Source organism: Aethina tumida, chromosome 2 (assembly GCF_024364675.1).
Source record: "Aethina tumida isolate Nest 87 chromosome 2, icAetTumi1.1, whole genome shotgun sequence".
Taxonomy (NCBI): Eukaryota; Metazoa; Arthropoda; class Insecta; order Coleoptera; family Nitidulidae; genus Aethina; species Aethina tumida.
Window position 1 is genome coordinate 15404329 of NC_065436.1, and position 13422 is coordinate 15417750.

The window sequence follows — 13422 nt, forward strand, 5'->3', positions numbered from 1 at the left end:
TGCTCGTAAATAAGGTCTTAGACAATTTACAGGATAAAAGCCATAACTTTAACCATAACCGTAAAATAGAGCTAATATTAAAATCCTTTTTCTTGCCTTAAATTAAAAATTTAGTGCGAACAACTCCCAACATTTATTTATCGTCTGCTGAAAACGCAGGTCCGGTTCAATTTGTGTTCTATTCAAAATTTAATTTTTTTCAACGTTAAATTTTTCGGGATTTTAGCGGTTCAGGGACGAATTATTTCCTATAGAATTTTCCCTAATATGTAAGTAATTGTTGGATGGAATTTGAGGATTTGTTTATAAACCCTTAATACTACTCTCTTACATGTAAGTAATTTTCGGATAACATTTGAGGATTTATTTCTAAACCCTTAAATATTACAACAAGTGGTATATCAATATTTTCTTTTATACGTCTTTGTTTTTATTTTCAAATTTTAAGTAACAATAAAAAATTTTCAAGAACAGCGATTCTTCAATTAATTTTAATTAAATAATTAACAAGCCTTTCTTCCGAGTCCTTGCTTGGACTTTATTATAAAGAAAAACAAATCACAAAAACGAAGATATTTCCATTTTTGAAACTATTAAAAATTATTTTCAGCTTAACCCTGAAGACTAATACCTTCCAATCTATATGAATAACTGCCAAAATTACCTCTGTATTCAAGAAAAGAGATAGGTCTGTAATTATTACAATTAACTTATCTCTATATTAAATAATTTCTCTAAAATATTTTAGCAGGTGTTATATTCTGTCATTTATCAAACTGTTCATTATAAAATTTCTCCTAATCAACACTGTTTTATATTAGGCAGGTCCACCACCACTAATTTGATATCTATGACTCATGATATAAGTTTATCAATAGACCGCAAAAGTCAGATGGACGTTATTTATACACATTTTTCACGTGATTTTGATACCATTGACTATGCTATACTGTTGAACAAACTTAATATTTTTGGTCTTGATGATGGTTTTATTAATTTATTTGAGATTTGTGTGAGAAACAGAATTTTTTACGTCCACTAGAACGGATTTAGATCTCACACTTACCTGCATCCTCTGGCGTACCGCAGGGGTCTAACTTGGGACTCCTATTATTCCTTTTATTCATCAGTTACTTGTTGAGTTTGTTTTTATGCTATAGTCTGGCCTATGCTGAGGATCAGAAGCTATATTATCAAGTCGATAGTATTGTACAATTCCTTACTCTACAAAGTGATGTTGACCCTTTGGTGACAGGGTGTCAGAGTAACAACCTCCAGCTAAATGTAAAGAAATACTTTATTGTAAGTTACACCAAACGTAAATTGCTAGTCAAATTTTCATACAACAAAAATGGATGTCTACTGGTGAGGAAAGATTGCTGTAAAGATCTGGACGTTTTATTTGTCAACGAATTATCTTTTGTACCACAAAAAATGGAAGTTTCTACATCAGCTTCCAAGATCTTAGGATTTGTCTTACGAAACTGCAAATCAGTAAATTCTCAAACTGATTTACAAACTCTGTTTTCTGTACTAGTACGAAGCTAATTGGAGTATTGCAGTATTGTCTGGAATCCCATTTACACTTGCCATCAATTTAACCTGGAATCTATTCAACGACGATACCTTAAGTACTTGATATTTCATAAGAACAATGTATACCCTGCTCATAACACCAATCACAATCTAGAAGAACATTCTATGGACCCACTGCTAGTAAGAGGAGAAAAAACGTCAGCAAAGTTTCTTGTCAATATAGTACATGGCAAAATTGATTGTTCTTATGTACTAGCCAATATTGGATTTAACGTGCCAAGACTTAATTCCAGAAGCAGCGTTTCTCTCACCATACCAAGTCGTAGAACCAACGTTCTACTAAAAAGCCCAATTTTCCAAATGTGCAGGAATGCTGACAAATTATTATTTATTTGTTGTTGTGTCTATTTAAAATTAATTCTGCTGGACAAAAATAAAATTTATTATTATTATTATTTCCAATAGATATAAAACTTTATAAAATGAGTTGAAATGTATACCTATACCTTTTTACAAATTAAAAATATATAATTTATTACACAATCATAAAATGTCAAGTTTTTGAAATCTGAATGAAACCTTTTATTTACAAAATTACAGTACAATTTTAGTTCATTATACTAACCATCGTTATTTCTTATTATACATTTAATTACTCTCTGAAACTTTGGCACAGATGAGATTTATTTTTAAATCAAGTCAAAGCAAGTGACGCCATCCATTAATATTTTGTATTTTATTCGAACATGTGTAGTGTATTTTGATGCTGGATACAAAATGAGTAAGTATTTTACTATATATTTTATAACTAGTTAAATGTAGTTAATAAATAAAATAAATTAACCGATGCATATACTAAAGTGCAAATTTAATGTTGGACAAATTCCAATAATAATATATTAATAGTATATTTACACATTACTCCAAAACATTTCATATAAGGTCTTCAGAGTTTTATGGTATACAGGAATAAATTTTAAAATTCATTAAAAATTGTACGTTGTTCTAAAAATCTGTTATAAATATAATTTATTAATTTTGTACTGGGATGTGGGTGTGGTTTAAAGACTAAAATACAGTTTAATGTGTCACGTTAGGTAATTCTTAATAAAATTACCATTACGCAACTAAAAAATGCCCCTTATAAGAACATAATCAATATCTCGCAGAGGTTGTCCAATTTCCTAGACTTACAAAATTTAAAATTTAAACGAATATTGACCGAAATGAACATTTTAAAAATACATTTAAAATTACGGTGCACTCGTGTACATGGCATTTTTCGTGGGGCATTGTCTTGTATATGCATAAAATATTATTTGCAAAATATAGTACAAGGCATTGAAAGTAGGAAAATTAAAGATGTCTAGTAAAAACCAGCTATTTCAGCAGCTTAAAGAGACTCTTAGGGCAGGCCACGAAAGCAGCGCTATAATTATGTTTGCTTTTCCTTTATTCGCGTTTTTCATGACTCCGTTGTAGAAAATTAGGAAAACAGTGTGCTTCACTTCCTTAGGCCACCTAAAATGTTACACACATTTTAACTTGGATGGTAATGAAGTAAGGAAATAATCAACGTATGTGTATATCGGGTACCACTTTTAAAATGAGTAACGTACGTACTTATGTCAATATTTTCATTTTTGATTAGCATGTCTTAACTTGATCAATCTATTAAATGATAAAAGAAATGATTAAATTTATTTTTATTATCTAAAGTATTATTAAGGAAACTGTTTCTCACAGTGATATTATGTGAATTATGTATTGTCAGTTATAATTTAGGTACCGTGTAAGTTGATCCTATTTATTTTTATATACCGGGATGTAACATATATTTGTTTAATATATTTAGTTAGTAAATTATTATGTACATTTATCAAATTAATTAATGAAACCATTTCATTTTAGTACAACATAAATCAATAAATAAACATTATTATTAATTAACATAATTTGTTTTCGCCAATTAATAATTGTGTTTTGTAAATTTACGTAAATTGTCATAAATATATGATAATATATAAGTGCATCTATATAAATGAAATTGAGTGAAAATTAACACCTATATTCCATTCCAAAAAAAAGTGCGTAACATACCAATTTAAGTTTTTCTGATATCTTTATCTCAGAACATGTGTCCTATTTAATTATAATTACTTTATGAACATCGAGGAATGCGAATTTTTTAAAATAAATCTATTCAGGTAATAAAATGTTTTACAAGTATATTTAATTCATTTTTAACACTTGAAGTTACATTTAATTAAAAATTTTATGGAGCAATTAAATTGATAATAAAATTTTAATATTCAAATACGACACAACGTAATTTGTCAATTTTATGACACCCAAAGGATTGTAGTAAGTTTGAAGGGTCATGCTTGTTGTATAATAAGCTGTCCCTAGACGAAATAGCAAATGAATGTTTCGCTTAAGGCTCTAAAGGCCAAATCTAGTGCAATATCTTGGGGGTATATAATTAAATGTGTAATAATTTACATAATTTTCGATAATAAAGTAACATTCATTTCTTGATTGCGACTCCCACTAGACTTGTCTTATAACAATTTCCATATTATATTTGAATATTTTAATTAATATACAAGTATTTCTTTATAACATTTATTATTTAAGCATAGAAACATAATATCACACAAATATATAATTTAAATACGTTTGTTAATGGCGTTTAATACAATTTCGTTTAATATTATAACTCCTAAACACAAAATTGAACATATCTGAATTCAGAGAGTAGAGTTATTTAACTTAAAAATGTTTGTTGATAACATTTTATGCATTTACGTTTAACATTATAAAGCCTAAACTCGGGGTTAAACGAATCTGGGCACTGCAAGCAATTCATGGTCCTTATTCTACAATTCTTCTTGTCATCACATATTTGATAATTGTACGACCTTTTCCTAGACCAACCCAAAGTTGGCCCATAATCTTGTTTCACTCCATCTTTTACGTACGGGAATTTGGCGGCGTATACAGTTTTTGGTGAAGACTCTTGCAATCGCATTTCTTGATTTAATTGTTGAAAATAATTGTTATTGTAAAGCTGTTCGAACTTCTTATCGTACGTTACTAAACCATCACTGATTGAGGTGTATATGAAAATTAAAAAAACTGCCTCTTTCAGCGATATATCCTAAAATAATAAAGACATTAATTTTTATTATAAATTTTATTACATAAAAAGATAAATAATAAAACATTTAGTCATATGCATATGTACAGTATTGTCAGAAAGTGGAGCAACTATTTTAAAATTCAAATAATTTTTATTCTGGTTATTATGTTTCAAAAAATGTATACTGAAAACAAAGTCAAAATTATAAATTCAACAATTACATAGTTAAACAATAAAAAAAAATAAAGAGTTTAATTTTACTAATGATTATTTGTTTTGGGCTGGCAAAAAGTAGAACAACTTATATTATTTTAGACTATTTTGCTGGAAATGATCTTTGGAGCAGGATAAAATTGTTTATCTTGAAACCTATTAGTTTTTTTTGTTCGTCCAGTTTTATTCTTTTCTTTCACATCACCAAATCTTGAAAATTGTTGTAAAACACGCGTTTTAATCAAGTAATATTGATTTTTCTCTCATCGAATTGAACGATACAATCCGTGATTTTAATTTGGAAAATAATTTCTTTCCACAAGGTATTATAATAACTTTGTTTATTTTGGTATATACTATGAAATTAAAAGTTATTGTTGATTGTGAAGAGTTTAGTGACATTTAGTAAAAAGTTGCTCCACTTTTTGCCAGTCTAATATTTAGTTTTTTGATTTGTAGATAACTTATTTTTAATACAAGAAATATTCTCCGATATGTTTGTATACAGTGTGTTCCTAATTGGTATAAATTATTTTAGATTTGCAATTTATATATTTTTAAAGTTGCTCTACCAAAATCAATTTTAAATTAAGAAATGACATCCTGCTACGAAATTATTCATCTCTACATTAAACCCTCTTGGAGTGATGGATGTAACCTCTAAATTTTTAAATTGGAGTAAGGGTTCGTGATCATATTTAATGATAACTTGTAATAAAATATGACTCATGTTATTATTATTATTGTATAAATTGTACTATATTTGAAAATAATAATATTCAGGTCAATGAAAAGACCTTTTTAAATTTTAAACAATTCTCAACATGTTTAAAAATATGGGGGTTACAATTGCAACTTGAAGCACGTAGGGATTATATATATATTTTTGTTGGTTGCTGGATATTAATTCATAATCTAAAAGCAAAATATTTTATGGTGTAAACTTTGTCTAACTGTGTCAACTTCGAAACTATATATTAACAATTTATAATTTCATATGACTAACACGAGGAAACGAGTTGATAAAGGCTATGATAATGAAGCAGTGACGAAATGTTTCAGATTATGATTTTAGTATATAACCTCGAAACATTAACAACGAAACGTAATATACACAAAACAAATTAGTTTTTCCCAAATAGAGTTGACAAAAATATGTAATATATATCTAAATAATGTTAAATGGATAAAAATCATTATTTTAAATTATATATTATTATATGGAGTGAAATTTAAATTTACATTTAAAAATATGCGTCGCAAATTTAAAAACGTCTTAAGTAGAACTACAATTGATAAGCAATAACCACTATTAATAATTTTATTAAGTAAAAAAAATTGAATCCTTACCATGTTTTGAAAAAACTTTCACAACACACAAATTACAAAACTTATTCCAATTATTTGTTAACCAAACACGGGAGATGTGTGCTTAAGGTCATCTTCAAATTGCTAATGATAAATTCTAGTTATTTAGAATACCACAGATATATCTTTGTTTATAAAAATGTGCGCAAATGACTCAAGTAGTTACTTTAAATATTTATATTGGAAGTAATTGGTTTTAAATATTATAAAGACAAGGTATTAGTATAATAAATATTATTAAATTTTTTCTTTACTTTTATTAAATCGTCTAAATCAAAAACAATACGTATCAAATATATTTTATTAAAAAACTAAATATACAAATAAATAAATACACATTTTATCAACTAATTAACGTTCATAACAATAGGCACAAGACTTTCGCACCCTGTATATTCTGAACTCAGGAACAGTTGGATCGGGACAGTTCGAACAATCAAAATCAAACATATTGCATTCGCCGAAATGGCACGATTGGCTCTTGTATGATTTTTTTATTTTATAACCTGGTGTCGGACCGTAGTCTTCCCTGTAATTTTGACACAAGTAGCCGCATACTTTTGTATCGTAACAACCATCTTCGGAACACTGAGGCACATTACAGCATGATATGCCCGGTGCTATTTTTGGATAATACAACTGCAGATTATAACTGTCATACCTTTCAGGATAGTTTCCGTACTGCGGTTTTCCAAAAACTACAGTCATTAAAAATACACATAAAATTGCGAAATTCTGAAAAAAAAAACATCAATTACGATTATAAGCACGAGGCAATTATCAGTATTTAAAGCAAACACTATTCAAAATTTATTGCTGATTTTTTCACGGCTTGATTACGACGTTTTCATGGAAAAAATATATTTTCACGTAGTCACTGGCAACAACAACAATTCGAGTAAATAATACAAAAAAATAATGCGTACCATTTTTCTTATCGTGGTATTGTAAAATCAGTATAACAAACTTATCACTGCACTTACTGCATAATTTCTTAATTACAACTAAGCAGTCTTAACATCGCACTTTTATATAAACATGAGATAAGCCGCTGACGCCGCACTTAAAACTGAGTTCTTGTGGCATATTTTTATTTACACATATTTGTGAGAACTGGCCTTAAACAATAACAAGTGATTTATGATAAATTGGAAATCTCTTGAAAACAAATTGATATAAACTAAATTGATAACATTACGAAACTGTTAATGGAAAATTGCCTTCATAAATATCTTTGTTTTTAAATAATTATAATAATAATTACTTTTCTAGCATTCACTAGAATACTGAGATTAATTTTATTTACGTATGGGAAATTAAAAATATTTAAAGACTGATATCTTCATAGTGACGGACGTTTAATAAATTAATACAGACAGACAGTATGCATTTGAATATGTTCATTATAATTGCAGCGACTTAATGTAATTCTATTTTAACACTAGAATATAATATCAACTACTATTCTGTGTCGAGACTGAAAAGAATACCGGTGATAATAATTTTTCGATTCAGCGAATGTTTATTTTACGTTTGTGAGCTTATTCTACCATAAATCGTATTTTATTGTTAGAATTTTCAGTGGGATTCTACATATGAAGCTCGAGTTAAATGCACACATAGTTTTATGGTTGAAGTAGTGTAAATTTTACTAAAATATTATCAGTAAACTTAAACAATGACCGGATATATGAGCATAATAAAATAAATCCTAATCCTGCCCCTTCACCAATTTTTCGACTTAAATTACTTACCGTTTGTTGTTAACATGGGTAATAGAGAAATACTGGGAAATATTATTCATATTACTTACATGTTTTTTTAATTGATTGAATCTACAGTATTGGCAGAAGTAGAGCAACTTTTTTAAAATTCACATAATTTTTGTCCTGATTATTATGTTAAAAAAATGTATATTGAAAATTAACTTCTCTTTAAAAATTTAACAATTACATAGATAAACAATAAAAAAAAAATAAAAAGTTTAATTTTACTGATAAGTATTTGTTTTAGTCTGGCAAAAAGTAGAGCAACTTATGCTATTTAAAGTTTTATTGCCACAAATAATTTGTAATTAGTATTTTAATTAATTCAAAACTAATATATAGTAAAATTATCATTTTTATGAATAACTTTTTTAAATAGAAAACAACAGATGGTCAATAATATTTGGATCCATATTTTGGCAGGACTTTTATAGAAACGTGAATAAATCTTACTGATTATTATACTCTTTATCTCTTTTGTTCACTATCTCCCATAAGTTTCAATGAAGTTTAAATCGAGAAATTGAGATGGCCAGTTCATAACATTAATTTTTTCCCTCAAAAGCCACTGTTTCAAATATTTTGAAGTGTACTTCGGGTCATTATCTTGTTGAAATAAAGTTTTAGTGGCATATTTTTATCTGAATACGGTACCATGTTGTTCCTCAATATTTCTTTATACATAAAACGATCCAAGATTCCCTCTATTCAAAGGAGGGGACCCATTCCAAACCCATAAAAGCAGCCCCATACCATTACCGACCTGTCACAGTGTTTAACAGTGAGTATGGTAAACTTTGGGTTAAACTTTTCATGAATGGTCGCCTTACATATAAAATCTCATCACTACTAGTCATATTAAAATTGATTTCATCACTCCAGATGGCTCGTTTCCAATTATTTCAAATCCAGTGTAAAAGGGACCTGGTAAACTCAACTCTGGCTCTTCTGTTCTTCTCTTATTGTAGTGGTTTTTTAGTCTGACCTTCTCGCATGAAGACCCCCTTGTACTAATCTATCTCTTACAGTTCTTGAAGAAACATTAATTCCAAGTTGTGTCTCAAGTAGACCTTTTATTTTGCTGGAACTCAAGAAAGGATTTTTTTTGGAGTAGGATAAAATTTGTTATTCCTGAAACCTATTAGTTTTTCTTGGTCGTCCAGTTTTATTTTTTCCTTCCACATCACCAAATCTTGAAAATGTGGTAAAACACGTGTTACAATCGAATGATATTTGTATAGTTTTTTTATTACTAATTGAAGCATAAAATAATAAACAACTGTTTATCAAATTTTAACCTTTTACTGTAAATTTTACCCATAGTCGGGACATTGAAATTTGTTATCAGTAATAATTTTTACATCATGTATATACTTATAAATTATAAATATTTATGTTTATTGTTTACTACATAATTTAATATTTAAATGTTTAAAAATCTTAAATCAACCATGAGTAATTTATGATAGTAATAGTTATTATTTTATTCGACCAAAATAATTACTATTAGTAAAGTTTTTATCTTTCTAACAAAGTAGTTTAAGCCAGTACAGTTGATGTAGAAATATTTCGGTAACTAAATGAATGGCCCACAACATTCAACAAACAAAATTAAGTTGAGAAAAATAGATCATATTCAAGAAAAATACAAAAGAAAGTCAGATTCCTAATGAGGCTTGAAAAACTATTATTTTTTCAACAAATATTTTTATATCACGTATGTACTTATTAATTATAAATATTCACATGTATTTCAGGAAAAATCAGTTTCATGGATTTCCTATTTTTCTTTTATAAATGTCAATCAACAATAAATTATTTGGAAAACAAGATATTTAGTCAAACTAATCAAAAATTTCGGGTTTTTGAGATACTCTGTTTTTTAAATGTTTATAAAAAATTTTGTAATTGCAAATAAAACACTGTACCTGCAAAAATAATATATATTTCGTTCCGTATCCGAACAGTTCAATATATGCGCCCCCAACGTATTGCATAAGTTTATCTTAATCTGGGTGGGCCACTTTTATTCGCTTGACACTGATCCTCAGGCAGTTTCGCCGCCATTTATTGCAATATTATGCAACGCATAATCTGTATTGTTACCACTGGGCCCTAAATACTTAATGCTTGTAAAATGGTTTGAATTCAGAACTTGGTTAAACTGTAAAACTATGTAAATAACCCCTGTGAGATATACTACTGCTGAAAAAATGAAATAGAGGTGTTAGCAAGTGAAATTAACATAAATACCTAAGTGTTTTATAGGGACAATAAACATTTATAACGGGGCTAATGTTATATTACATTAATATTATATAAAGTTATGATTTACTTCCGCCATAAAAGTTTGTATTACATGTGGCCGCAATTTACCTTCAAGTAGTTCTTTATCCTTAGAATTATAAGCATTATATTTATCATTTATTTTATTTATAAATATAATCAACACAACACTCGTATAGTTACTAATCTTAGATCATTCATTCCAATTGAGCTATTGAATGTATATTTTTTATGATAGGTTTGATATTAACTAATTTATATGTGAATTCACAAATGGATGAACTAATTTATTATCAATATTAAATAAATATTAAATTATTATTTACCACATTTTGATGATATATTTTCTGTACACTTCAGTACTACACCACACTTCTACTTCCACCACAATGTCAAAATCTTTAATCATATGTTAATGGTTAAAGATTTATGAGTGTACTTGGATCCCTCCAGAAAAAAGTCTGCGTAAATTGCTAAAGTTTCGTAAATACTCGTAATTTGTTTCATGTACGTAATAGACGTAATAATATCTCTATAAATATTTTTCCACTTAATTTATGTCAACATAAAATACTTCTAAACAGTTAATCCTATGGATATTTGCCAAAATAATGTCAAATTTAAAAGGAATAGTAAACCATAAAAGTCAACAATAATTTCTTTGATGTTGCCCACGCATGAATATTTTTTATAAACGAAACAAGGAATTCTGATTCTGATTTAAAATATTTGGTTTTATAACAAAAAAATACAGATCGTAAAATAATTTAGGAAGACTACAACAAAAAAAAATGGGACAGGCATACATTTAAAATTTGGTTAAACCATTCCCATCAACATAAATAAATTCGTTCAAGATATATGCGAACTCGAACGTATTCCTGGTGTGTTAGCAAAGAGCGTGAAGCAAGAGGCCGGAATCCGTTGGTATCTCCGTGTGGTGTAATGCGGTTCTCTAATAATTTACCTCCGATCCCCGCGGGCCTTACGTTTAGAAATAGGCTCCTAGGCGACCAGATATACCAAAGCACGGAGCAATGGAGCAGCAGGAGCTGCGTTCAACAACTCACATTGGATGAAACTCGCGATTTTCGAAGCGTACTGCTTTATTAACACGTTGGGAATATTGCTAGCCAGTCAGGCGTTCACCTGAAGTGCATTGAGTTTTTTCGATCAATGTATTAAAATGTACAAGTTTTAGTCGATCCATACTTTTATATCCGAGTTTAATTAAGTAGTTTGTGACTTCTGAATGTAACCATCAGCGTATTATGCATTCACAATTTTATTGTTTTTTATTTGATACATAAAATGGTCCAAATATTTAATTCTTGTATTTTATCTACATACACTATCGATCATATGTAGAGCAACAAATTAAAAATTAAATCATTTTATTAAAAAACAATTCTTTTTAATTTAATTTAATTTTATAATTAATAAGCGTCTAAACATTTCGTACTTCATTTTATATACGGATATCTTTATTTACGCAGTTTTTATACAACATTTTATTTCCCACAAGGTTCATAAGTAAAGCAACTAAACCCTATATACAATACAATTTATTTTACAATTTATTTCTGCGTCCGACATCGTTACTTAAAGCTAAAAATGCCTAGAAGTGTTCATTTAACGATACAAATTAAATAACAAATTGTAGAAAAGTTCGAAATGGTGGAAAACAGAGTAAAATTGCAGTAGATTTAAATTTAAACAAATCGATCAAGGACGATTTCCAATTTTAAAAGAAAGAATACACTGGAAGGAGTTTCCAAAAGTGGTAGGAAAAGCAAGATTAACAGAGCTATGGACAGGAAAACAAAAACGGGATGCGTTCCGCATAAATCAAAAAATAAACGAACTTAGTATGTACCATAAAACGAAGACTAAGGAGCTGGTCTCTATGGTAGAAAACCAATAAAGAAGCCCTTCATTTCTAAAAACTATAGAGCAGCGAAACTACTAATTGCATGTGAACTGGACAGATGGACAATGGAAAACAATTTTATTTTCCGATAAAAGTAGGCTCCAGTTACTCAAATCTGATGGTATTTCATAGGTGAGAGGACCAATTAATGAAAAGTTTTATCCCAAGTACACTAAATCCACTGTGAAGCATGGTGGAGGAGACGTTGTGATTTGGCATGGATCCACTGGTTAGAAGGGATAATGATCGTTTTGTTTATCAAGACATTCTCTAGAATCATAAGCTTCCATTTGTCGAAGGTAACATCACTTTAAGGTGAACCTTCCAGCACAACAACGGTCCGAAACATACGTCTAAGTTGGTTAAAGAATGGTTAGCTTCTCAAAGAGTACGTGTCATGCCTTGGCCAGCTCAAAACCCAGACCTCAGTCCAATGGAAAACCTTTGAGTAGCAATTGATCAGTAAATTCCTGCAAAAAGACTGACAAATATGAAAGAGCTCTTCGAAGAAGTTCAAAATCACTCGAAAGAAATTTCGAACGATTATATTGAAAAGCTACCAAAATTAATGAAGAAAAGGTGTCTAGAAGTTACTCTGATAAGAAGCTGTTTTTTTTTTCCTTTTCAATAGTTTTAACAAGAATATTTTATTAATATGATGAACTACCTAAACCAGTACAATCTTGTAATAAATGGTAAGTAAATGTTGTTTTAAGTTTCCCTTAGTTATAAAAAATAACATATGTTATACATACAAATGAAGCAAATTGTTATATGTAAATAATATTTTTAATATTATTTAAAATCGAGGCGATTCAATATTCAATAAATATTTAACATTATTTTATAGTAGTTTTTAGTTAATACAATAACCATGTATGTTGAAACAATAAAAATATTCCTGCATAAATTTAATTACATTTATTCATTTACAATTTGCCTATGTTAACATTTGCAAATAAATTGTTCACTTTTAACAAATTTCAATAAATACCATAAATAAAAAGAAATTGCACAAACGTCAAAGAATAATAAAAAGCGGTGATTCCCTTTCATGCGGTGCACGCATATATTCATATATCGTATGGTTCAGACTTTTATTTATCCACGAGTGTCGGTTGTTAGTAAAACTCTTGATTTTCGAGTACGGTAAAGTCTGTTGAATATAATGCACAGCTGAA

At 28.5% G+C, this 13422-nt stretch overlaps 1 long non-coding RNA gene across 1 annotated transcript; it reads right to left on the reverse strand.

Annotated features, from left to right (window-relative positions):
- Positions 1-4147: 4147 nt before the first annotated feature.
- Positions 4148-7346, reverse strand: LOC109599761 (uncharacterized). The gene is made up of 3 exons (XR_002191573.2): positions 7186-7346; positions 6242-6994; positions 4148-4696 (listed from the first exon to the last, which is right to left on the reverse strand). It is a non-coding gene; the product is annotated as an uncharacterized LOC109599761 (long non-coding RNA).
- Between the last annotated feature and the right edge of the window lie 6076 nt (positions 7347-13422).